This window comes from Molossus molossus, unplaced genomic scaffold (genome assembly GCF_014108415.1).
Source record: "Molossus molossus isolate mMolMol1 unplaced genomic scaffold, mMolMol1.p scaffold_m16_p_6, whole genome shotgun sequence".
Lineage (NCBI taxonomy): Eukaryota > Metazoa > Chordata > Mammalia > Chiroptera > Molossidae > Molossus > Molossus molossus.
In genome coordinates, this window is record NW_023425399.1 from 87,349,832 (window position 1) to 87,361,975 (window position 12,144).

The window sequence follows — 12,144 nt, forward strand, 5'->3', positions numbered from 1 at the left end:
TGGGGGCCGCTGCACCCAGCCGTGTGCCGGACCAGACGGAGAATAGAAATCTGGTCCTTTACCCAATGTATGACTCAATCTGATTCTCCTGAAGAGACGTGTATAACTGCAAAAAGTGAAAAGAAACAGCAGAGATTTACTCTTCAGTAATTCCACTGTTACTTAGCCCAGGCCACCTGACTGCCTGAACCTGGGGCCTTCCAAGGAAGGCTGATGAGCAGACTACAGGCAGTGGAGGGGACCTAGAGCTGGCCTGAGACAGAGGAACTAAGGAGGGAAAAGAAGAGTCGCAGTCTCCCTTATGATTGCAGACTCAAGACCCCTAGATATAATATTAACAGAGAGAATTCAACATTGGATTAAAAATACAATTCACTGCAACCAAGTTGGGATTGTCTCAAAATATAACTAAGGTTCAAGAGAAAAATCTATACATGTATCTGACCAGTAGCTGTTTGGTAAAACATTACTAGTAAAAACTTGTTGCAAAAGCATGTGATATATACATCTATATATCTATATCTATATCTATCTATCTATATATATATATATATCTCAAGTATTCTTGTACTTTAATATTTCAAACCAAAAGTGAAAGTTCTATTTAGACAGAAACCCCTAGAGACTATGCTATTTAAATCAAACAAAACAAGGATGCCTGTAAGCATCATTACCCCTTAACAGTGTTCAGGAAGTTCTGGGCAATGCATTAGGAAATGAAACAGAAAGGAGAGACAAAAAAATATCAAGAACAATAATTTGTTGCCCTTATTTGCAGATGATTGTCATTTATTTGTCCATTAATTCATCAACTATAGACTGAGAGCCTCCTCTATATCCCGTACCATTCAATAACTCAGAATGAGGGGGGCAGGGACAGAGAGACAGATTAAAAAAAACAAGTAAACAATAAAGAACGTGCCTTACAGACAACTACAGCAGCTGACAAAGTGACAGAGGGGAGGGAGCCATTCTACAACAGGTGGACAGCCTCCCTGAGGAAGGGATAGCTGACCAGAGCCTGAAAGGTACCAAAGAGCAGGCCATGGGCAGTTGCGCAGTGGGGGTGGGGGACGCAACGAGGGCAATGGCCCTGGGATGGACACGAGGTCAGCAAGCTGACACAGTAGCAGGCAGTCTGGCCAGGGAATAGCTGGGAGAAGGAAAAGGGCCCAAGACAGGGCCAGGAAGCAGGCAGGGGGTCAGATGTTATAGGCAGCATAATGGCTCCCAAAGATGGTCATGTCCTCATCCCTGGAACCTATGCATATATTAGGTTATTTGGCAAAGGAGAATTAAGGTTGTAGATGGAAATAAGATTGCTAATCAGCTGACTTTGAGATGGGAAAATTATCCTGGATTATCTGGGTGGTTCCAAAGCAGTCACAGGTATCCTTACACGTAACAGAAGAGTCAGTGCTAGAGTGATGTGATGTAAAAAACAAAAAAACAAAAGCAAAGACTCAAGTGGCCTTTGCTGGCTCTGAAGATGAAAGGAGGCCCCGAGCCCCAGAATGCCAGAGGCCTCCAGAAGCTGGAAACAGATTCTCCCCTAAAGTCTCCAGAAAAGAACAGAGCCCTACTGATACCCTGATTTTAGGCCAGTGAAACTTTAGACTTGTAGAATGCTAAAACAAGTTTGTGTTTTTAAGCTACTAGTTTGTGTTCATTTGTTACAGCAGCAACTTACAATGGTGAATTACATTGATTTATTTTCAAATAATGAACTAGCATTGCACCTGTGGAATAAACCCCACTTAGTCATGGTGTATAATTACTTTATAGACTGATAACTTCTGTTTGCTAATGTTTGGGTGAGAGTTTTTGCATCTGTATTCACAAGGGATACTGGCTAGTACATTTCTTTTTTGTACTATCATTGTGTAGTTTGGTAGAAGGATAATGCTGACTTCATAAAAAGGGCTGAGATGTGTTCCTGAAAGAGCCTGTACAGCATTAGAATAGAATTCTTCAGATGTTCGGTAGAATTATCCAGTGAAGCCATTTTAACCTGGAAATTTCTTTTACAGGATTTTAAACTACAGATTCAATATCTCTAATAATTGTAGGACTAATTATCTATTTCATACGGGGCAAATTTGGTAGTTTGTATTTTTCAAGGAATTGATTCACTTCATCTAAGTTGTCAAACTTTTGTGTATAGAGTAGTGTGTTGTACTCCCTTATTGTCCTTTTAATGTTTGCAGGGTCTGTAGTGATAGTTTCTGTTTCATTCCTGATACTGGTTAATTTTTCTTCTCTCTCTCTTTTTAAAAATTTGTCACTCTTGCTAGAGGTTTGCCAATATTATTGATCTTTTCAAAGAGTCTGTTTTGGTTTCATTGAGTCTCTTCTATTACTTTTGTTTTCAGTTTTATTGATTTCTGTCCTCATCTTTATTTCCTCTGTTCTGCTTGCTTTCAGCTTATTTTGGTCTAGTTTCTCAAGGTGGGCGTTTACATTGATTTGAAACTTTCTTTCTTATGTAAGTGTTTGGTGCTACGAATTTCCCTCTCAGTACTACTTTGGCTGTGTCTCACATTTTAATATGTTTGTATTTTCACTGTCATTTAATTAATTTTATTTTTAATTGCCCTTGAGACTTCCTTTTTGGCCCACAGATTATTTAGAGGTGTGTCGCTTAGTTTCCAAGTGTTTGAAGACTTTTTTATTTATTTTCTGTTACTGATTTCTAGTTTGAATCCACTGTGGTTTAAAAAACACAATCTGTATGACTTCCATTCTTTTAAATTTGTTGTAATTTACTCTATGACCCAAGATATGATCTATCTTGGTAAATGCTCAATAGGCACTTGAAAAGAATGTATGTTGTTGGGCAGACTGTTCTAAAAATGTTAATTCGATTCTGTTGGTTGATGATGATGTTGAATTCTACATCCTGGCTAATTTTCTAATTGTTTTATCAATTGTTGTTATTTTTTTCTCTATTATTTGGGTTGGGTAATTTTTCTTGTTTGTTTTTTCTAATTACATGTTTGTTTACTTTTTACATAAATGTATAATGTGTGATTGTCTATGTTTTCTATTTAAGGTTCTTAATTTATATGGATAAATTAGTATTTATAATAATCATAATTATAATAATTATTTGCCTGTAAGTCTATGGACACCTCCCCATCCCACTCAGATAATTAATCTCAGTGTTTGATGCCCACTTGCCCATTTGAGTTGCTTGTGTCACCTCTAAAGAGTTCTACCCCCTCCCATCCTTGCCCTTCCACCTTCACCCACATCTGCTAATCTCAGGAGACCATATCAAAACAACTTCACTACAACCGTGTCAACAAGATGACCTCTCAACCTGCCATCTCTGAGCAAGAATGGACAACAGCAGCACCAATGGACAGCGAGCCAACCAAGTGTTCTGTCACCTTTACCCAGACTTCAGTGTGGAGTCTGGCTCTTGCCACCTATGAAACAAACTCAAATTCTCTTTGAAACTTCCCCCAACCCAACGGTTAGAGACACATTGTGACAGTGGCTCATCCGAGGAGCCTTGCAGGGAATGAGGCTCATCCCAGGGGCTCTGCAAGCAAGGGATGTATTCTGTGTCAACGAGGTGCAAGGATGGGACCATTGGAGGCCCCATCCGGGGAGAGACCCTCACCTGTAAGACCAGGAGTCTTATCACTTCCCAGGATGGCCAGAGCCCTGGGGACCCCCAGCTACCAGCACAGGCTCCCGGGGCACCAAACCTACCTTTAGCCTGGTCAAAGGCCACAGGAAGGTACATTCTTAAATCAGAAAATGTGTCGAGCCAGCACAGGAACTGAATGGGAGCCCACCAGATAAACCCTGTGCTGTCAGCCCTGGACAGCCTCCACCACAGCTAATCCCCACTTTATCACAGCACAAGCTGGGTTAAAGCAAGCAAACAAACAAACAAACAAAACGGAACCAAAAACAACCAACCAACCAACAAAAATCGCCCAGCCCTTACCCTCAGAAGCCAAGGCGGCTAACCAGTGCGCAGGCTACAGCTGGTGCGAACGCATATGCACCTTGGACTACCCATCCAGCCCGACCAAAGTTTGCTCAGTTTAGTGAACTTCATGCATAGGTTTTAGGAAAAAACAACAAAAACATAAACAAACATGGACACACACACTCCATGTACTCACCACATCCCTGGGGCCAGTCGTTCCTCCGGCCTGCGAAGCGTCTCGACCTCGCCGAGGGACCCTGGCTGCCAGCGCCTCCTCCTGCTCCCCTGCGGCACAGCTCGGGCTCTGCTCGCTCTCCACCCAGCGCCGAGCATCGGGGGAGGCTCAGAGAAACGTGGACTCCCGGACCGGCGCTGCTGCCTCCACCACTCCTCCCAGAGAAAGCCAGTTCTCGCGGGATCTCGAGAGATCACCTGGACGGGGAGTCCCAAGATGAGAAACACCTGGGTTCCCCAGGTGCTGAGGCCTCTCCTCTCAGACTCCTCCTTAGAGTCCTGCTCAAGCTACCTATCAGCCAAACCCCAATTCTCATTAATGCCTCATCCACTAACGATACCCCCCTGCCCCTCCCTGGGTCGCAGGTCCTAGAGACCAGCTCAACCCGATGTGCCCCCTAGCTCGAGGGGGGGCTGCATGGAGACTGGCACTGCCCTGAGGAAGAGCAAGGACATCCAGGCAAGGTGGCCAGGGGGTGATCCGACTCTCCCACTCCTCCTGGGGCACATGTCCACCTCCGAACATCTGGGCCTTAAGGGGCACAGGTGGTAGTTACACAAGGATGGAAGCACACAGCTGGGCCAGGGCACTGGGGACAGAGCGTTGGCCCGGTGGTCGCTCTCCCCCCAACGTGGGTTCCTCTCCATTGGTTTCTGTGAAATGGAGTCTCGGTGGGGTTCTGGGAGGCACCCTGCACATCCCAAGGTTAGACACCTCATTTCTCCCCACAACTGATCCCTTGTCACCACCAGGATGTCCTTGGGGGAAGCCAAATCAGAGTTCTCAAAGTGTAACCCATGTGCTTGTTAGAAATCAAATTATCGGGCCCCACACCAGACCTAATGTGTGAGAAGTTCTGGGGTTGACTCCAATGAACTAAAGTTTGTGCTATAATTATCAACAAAAGGTAAAACTCTGGCTCTAATAGATATAAAATGAATACATGTGAAAGATTTTATTTGACTCATTGTTAATGAGGAAACCTATAGGATATTACAAACCGTTTAAAGGAGAATCCAAAGAACAGGTACATGTATACCTTAAGAATACTGGAGTGGACTTGCAAGTGAATCCAAAATTGGCTTTTCCACATAGGGAGACAGTTGTCCCTCCAGAAAATTCACTGATGTCTGTGGATAAGAATCAAGTGCACTGCTATCAGTCATCTACAACTTGCAGTTCTAAAACAGCACTCAGGCAATAAAAGGCCAGAATCAGATAACACAAAGTGTGTGATCTACACAATTCATAGTTGCCATTAAAACATACAGTTTTCCCTATGTTTGAGAACCCTCAGCTGAAAGGAACCAACAGAATTTGGCCAGCTGGGGACCACACCCTGAGGAAAACCTACAGCTCTTAGTTAACCCTGGACACCCCGGTCTCATCACCCTTCTAGGTGAATGGGAGAGTCTCAGGCAGCCTCTCAAGTTGCATGTTGCTTGTCACCTTGGCAATATCTTGGATTCTCACAGTGCAGATCATCTGTCTTCAGAGTAATACACCCCCCCCCCCCCCAATGCCTCCCAAAGCGCTGGGAATAAGCAATTTACTTGATTGGAGTCTGTGAAATAATTTGCTTCTAGAAGGAATGAATTTGCCAGGGAGTACCTGGCTTTAATTGTTGACAGGCATGGCCAGATAGTGCAGATCTTTAGAACAAATATCTACTGAAACAACTAGAATGACCTCTGAAACCTCAAGGCAGGGGGTTTTAAGGTTCTGCACCTATTTTTAACTATAAGATGCAAGGAGTCAGAGCTGCCAGAGGAAGCCAGCTTTTGTGAAAGGTGCTGTCCACTGAGCAGGGCTAGGATGAGAGACTTAGGCACGGGGCACGGCAGGGCGGGGCCAGTCCACAGGAGCCGAGTCGCTGGCCACCTCTGCCCCTAAGCTCATGGTGCACCGACTGAGGTGGGAGGGAGCTGGGGAATGAGGCCCAGGTCTGGTTTATCTACAGAAGTACTCTGTGAGCCAGAGCCGGGCAAACAGATGGGGGCCAATGTCATTCCTGGATCAAATAATGTACCCCAAAGTACTGAGAACTTCTTAGAGCAGAAAACATGCCCCAAAGTGACCACACAGTGCCTGACACAAAGTAGCTCCTCAAGAAATGCATTTAACCCGTCTTGATGGCATTCACCATGCCCTGTTCTTACGGAAATTGGACTCTCCACCCCTTTTTAATCCCAACCTTAAAAATGGGCAGCTGGTCTGGGCTGCTGGGGAGGTGAGTGTGGGTCAGGCTCAGTGCAGCTTGTGCAGAGGCCCCAGGGAGCAGGCACTTCAGACCAGAGGAGCCAGAGCTGGGGGACAGAGCAGGGTGCTGGGAAGGACAGTGGGCCTGAAGAGGCCAAGATGGTGAGTGGAGGGAGGGGCACAACCCCATTCAGGCCTTCATTTGTTTAGTGAACATATATATTGGGCACCTACTACTTAGGCTAAAATGAAAAAGGTCATTCAGGAGTTTCTCAGTCTGGGTTCCATGAACCTTAAAGGTGTTCTATGGAAAATAGGCGTCCCAGTTACACAGGTCTGGGAAAAGACAAATTGAGGCAAGCCTCTTGTTTCTCTGAGTCTTTCTCCCCAGAGGTGACTCCAGTCAGGGATGCAGTCAAGAGTGTACCAGATCCTGTGAGCAGAGCGCCCTCTGGGGGAAATACCTATGCACGCCACAGGGCAGGCTTGTCTAGGCCAACCCCCTACTTTCAAGATTAGAAAGAACACTGATTCAGGAGTCAAAACTTCAGTCAAGTTCTTTAAAATCAGTAAGATAAAAAAAGATCTTCCTTGCCATTTTAAAATTATTATGCAGCTGCTGTGTGTCCAGATATAATTGACTTCTCAGCAAACCCTAAGTAGTACCATCCCAAGATATGAATAAATAGGTAAATAAATAAAGAGGGGTTAAATATATGCCAAGATAGCAATGATTATCTATAGGTTGTGGAATAAAGACAACTTTTATTTTCTTCCTTCTGCTTTTATATTATTTCCTAGATTGTCCAAAGTAATTTTGTCTTGTTTTTTTAAAAAGAGAAAAAAATACAAAAAAAAAAAAAAAAAAAATTTTTTTAAATTCTCTTAGCACAGGAAATCTTGGAGACATGGAAATGTTCTAAAACTGGACTGTAGTGATGGTTGTACAGCTCTAAATTTACTAAAAACCACTGAACTGTATACTTAAAATGGATGACTTTTATACCTCAATAAAGCTATTACTAAAGAGAGAATGAAAAACAAACAAACAAAAATATTAGAAACCTGAGACTCCAGGTGGTTGAGAGGCTCATCTGGGGCTCTGCTGATCTGTGGATAAAACCCTGATCCTGAGAGAGAGAAGGAGGCCTTCACCCCACCCGCCCACAGTGTCTCTGGGGATCAGTACGAAGCCCAGGGCCCTTGGAGCTGACTGTTGGCACAGAGCCCCTGCAGGGGCCTGTAATGAGGGGCCCCAGAGGATTCTCTTGCAGTGCTGTGCACAGAGGTGGCAGGAGGAGGCCACCTGGGGCAAAGCCAGGTGGTCTGCAGACCCCATTTTCATTGTTGGTTCCTTTGTTCCAAGGTCACAGCCTGAGGAAGTTTGGGTACGGAAGACAGAGGATGATGAAGGAGCTGGCTGAGGCTGAGGGGGTCTTCCTATCCAGACCCCCTTCCCCCAGGTGGTCCTTGAGGAGCACAGAGGTCAGGGACCTTGAAAGCAAACAAGCCCAGGCTCCCTGTCCTGGCCCTGTCACTTCCCCAAGTCAGGGCCTCGGAGCAAGCCTTGGGGCTCTCTGGGCTCAAGCCTCATTGGCCACAGGCCTTGGAAATAATGATGTAGAGCCTTCCCTCTGGGCCTAGCTCAGCAGGTGCTCAGCCCCCTTCCTCCCGCCAGTCCTGACAGCGCCCCAGGAACTGCCAGAAAGCACCATGCAGCCTGGCTCACTGCAGCCTGCTGGAGATGGGCCAGCATCAAATGTCCCCAGTCAGGACTCCCTGATCTCTAGGGTCTCAAAACGGTCTGGAGATCTGTTTCCACTCTTGAGCTCAGCCCTGCCCATCAGGCCCAGACTAGAGCCTGGTTGGGACCTCCCTTGGGCTATTATAGCAGGTCCTGGCCTGGCCTCTCTGCCTCCTGCCCCCTCTCCCTCCATTCCACACACATCCCTGGCAGCCAGACCAACCTTTGTGCAGGCAGCCAGTTAACACTGGGCACCAGCATTAGTGCAGGCATCAGGCTAATAACCTTAGTCTTAGGTCTGTCGGAGCCCAAAGTAATGGTGGGCATGGAACAGGTTCTCCCTACAAGTTTGCTGACTGACTGACCTTAGCAATGAACAAGCTATATGTGAACACTGCCCTCATATTCTCAGTCTCGCAGGGGACACTGGTGTGAATTAAACAACTGCCAAAGACTCAGTTAACAATTAAAGAGGGAAAAGTACGGTGTTCTGTGGGACCGTGGTCTGAGCTGGCTGGGTGGGAGTGACCCGGTAGACTTCCCTGAGGTGAGATTTAAGCTGAGACCTGAAGAACGAGAAAGAGATGGTTGAGTGAAGAGGAGAAGGAGAAATGTTCCAGGCAGGGGGAACAACACTGCACAAACAGGGCCCGAAGCCCAGCTTTCTCTCTCGACTTGCATCCTCTCAGTGACTCCCATGACTGAGGCCCAGCAAAGTCTACACTCCTCACTTGGGCCCCCTCTCAAGCCAAGCCCTCTGCCAGATTTTTCTCCTGCTGCTCTTTAGAGCTCAGGACCCAGATGGATGGGCTGTTCTTGTCCCCAGAGCTGCTGTGTTCCCAGCTCTGTGCCTTTTCCCTGGACCTGGGGCTCCTTGGGACTGCCCTTTCCTCTCATCTCCACTTGTTCACATCCTTCCCTTGGTCCTGGTTCTGGGTGAGATGGGGAAAGCACACTGCCCCCTGTCTGTACACCCAGGACATGCATGGAGCAGCTCTCTGAGGACTAAAGTACGCAGTAGCAGGTGGATGGGGAAGAAGAGCAGAATCTGAAACACACCAGCACCAGTGGCTTCTCGGTGTTTGTTCTCCAGCATCCCCCTGCCTGGCTCAAGGCCACCTGGAGTCTGCGAGTGGAACCAGGCGAGCTATGGCTGTGATCTGGGCAGTTCCAGCCTGATTAGCAACTAGATTCCAGTTAGTCTTGTCAAGAGAATTCTTACTGAGTACATCTGTATCAGTGACACAACTGTCCCATCAGCAGGGGCGATTTGTTCCCACGGTTTGCTGCCTCACAAGGCAGAGTCTTTAATCTGCCAGTCCAGGGTCTTCCCCATAGCGGGCCAGATGTAGCAATGTTTACCAAAGGGGATACTAGCCAAGGTGATTAGGACTGTGGTGAGCTCTGTCCCCTGAGCGAATAATCATGGTCACTTTCTGCAAGTGTCACTGACGTCATTGACTTTGCCAAACCACCAGTGCACTAGGCCCAGGAATTTAGGGGAGTTTTTGTGAATCGAGGACCTCAATGAGTCAGTGGCTTTGCTCTAGGGACATGGTGAGGGTACTGTTTCCCCTAAAGGGATTGCTGTCACTTTTTCATGTGAACCTGTGATGTTGATAGGGCCAGGCCAACTGACTCCTAAAAATGCCGTTTCCTTTTGAACAGAGGGCAGCTGGGCTCTTTTCACCTTGTTGGTCATTGAGTCTGAGTTGATCCACCCCAAAATGGGGATGTCTGGTCAAAGGGCCACAAGGTGTCCATAGGTCAGGCATGCAGTTTCAACAAGAGCTTGGTGACAACTTCCTCAAAACAAAGACATGTACTTGGTGGCTTGTCCGGCAGGTGGCGCTAGCATACTACTAAATGCCTTTGAGTAGCCGGGCAGCCATTACATTTTTAAACCAAAACGGATTTCTCTTTCCCTTGTTAGAATTCCGGATTGTTTCTGCTGGACCACCAGGAATGGTTTAGAAAGAAAAGGATGAAGAGGAAGTTGAAGTCTACATGTGCCTCTGCATATGCACTGATCCGGGTTGGGAGCCCCTCTGACCGGATGGGACGGGAAGTGCAGACTTGGAACACGTTGGTTCTTATCGGTGCAGCCTTGGGAGGCCCCGCCCAAGGCCCCGCCCAAGGCCCCGCCCAAGGCCCCGCCCAAGGCCCCGCCCACGGGCCCCTCTGGATTTCCTTCCCTTCTGCAAACTTCACCAACACCTCATCAATTGAAGTCAGAGATCTTTGTATCCGTGAGAACACCAATCAAGGGCTCTAACATGCACACAAGTCAGGAACTACAGTGATATCAGTTCCGAACACCAGGGGACCGTGTTATCCCCTGGCCGGGAGCTCAGGGAGCATGAGGGGTGGTGGAGATTAGCCCACGGGGACAGTGGAAGCAGCGGGAAGGAAACTTATGTCAGCTGGTTTTCTCCCTTCTAAGGTCTATATCTGAGCATAGACATTTCTCCCAATGTCTGGTGTGAGCCCAGAGGCATCCGTAGTCCTCTACCCAGGACTCCACCTTTCAACCTGCAGTCCTCGGTGCTTTGGGGGGCCCTCCCCCCATGCCACGGCTAAGAAATGGCCCAGACCAAAGAGTGGTCAGGGCTTTGCAGTCTTGGCATACACAGTAGGAGATCAAGGGAAGCAAGAAGCTCAAGCAGAATGGTCTCTCCCAATACTGAAACAAACTATACAAAGAGAGAATGTCAAAAATATATTAGATAACTTAAAATGAAATACCTTTTAAAAGTTTAAGAAGTATAAAGGTAGGAAAAGAGAAACAGAGGAATGAAAAATAGAAGTAACAAATAGAAAACAAATAATAAAATGGGAGGCCTGTATCCAAACATATCATCAATTACATTAAATGCAAATGAAGTAAACGTACCAATTAAAAGATAGAGATTGGCAGAATGGATTTTTTTAAATGACCCAAGTAGTCTGGCTGGTGTGGCTCAGTGGTTGAGCATCCACCCATGCACCAAGAGGTCGCCAGTTCCATTCCTGGTCAGGACACATGCCCAGGTTGTGGGCCCCGGTCCCCAGAGGGGGGCATGCAGGAGGCAGCCAATCGATGTTCTCTTTCATCGATGTTTCTATCTCTCCCTCTCTCTCTAAAATAAATAAAGGGGAAAAAATGTTTAAATGACCCAAGTACATGCTGTCTCTAAGAAACTCTCTTAAATATTATGATATAGGCAGTGTAAGAACAAAAAAAACAAGAAGGAAAAAATTATAACGTGAAAGCCCTGACAAACCAAAGCAAGAGTGACATTAGTATCAAAGTAAACTTCAGAGCAAAGAAAGTTACCAGCTGAAGAGAGATATTACATATTGATAGAAGAATCAATTCACCAAGAACGCATAACAATCCTGAATATATAAGCACCTGAGAATGGAGATTCAAAATATAAGAAGCAAATAATTGTCAGAGCAGAAAAGGAGTGGATATATCCACAATTATACTTGGAAACTGCCACAGTCCTCTCTATGTAATCTACATTAGCGAGATAGAACTGAACAACACCATCAACTGACTTGAATTAATTTATATTTATAGAACACTCCACACAACAGCAGACTACACATTCTTTCCAAGTGCACTCGGAACATTCACCAAGATAGACCATATCGTGAGTCATAAATTAAATCTTAACAAATAAAAAGGATTGAAATCATACAATATGCTTTCTGACTATAATGGAATTAAACTAGAAATTAATAACAGGAGAATAACTGAAGAATCTCCAAACACTAGGAAAAAACACCTTTTAAAAAGGAAATTTTAAAATGCATTGCCGTGCCCTGGCCAGTTTGGCTCAGAGGTTAGAGCGTTGGCCCGCGGACCAGCCAGACCCTGTTCGGTTCTCGCTAAGGGCAGGTACCTCGGTTGCAGTTTGTCCCCAGTCCCAGGTGGGGTAGTGTGGGTGGCAACTAGTTGATGTGTCTCTTTCACATTGATGTTTCTCTCTTTCTCTTCCTCCCTCTCTCCCTCCTGCTCTATCTGAAGATAAA

General features: G+C 46.1%; 1 long non-coding RNA gene across 1 annotated transcript; it reads right to left on the reverse strand.

Annotated features, from left to right (window-relative positions):
• On the reverse strand, positions 1 to 5,324 carry LOC118618274. The gene is made up of 3 exons (XR_004957034.1): positions 5,221 to 5,324; positions 4,143 to 4,378; positions 1 to 106 (listed from the first exon to the last, which is right to left on the reverse strand). It is a non-coding gene; the product is annotated as an uncharacterized LOC118618274 (long non-coding RNA).
• Between the last annotated feature and the right edge of the window lie 6,820 nt (positions 5,325 to 12,144).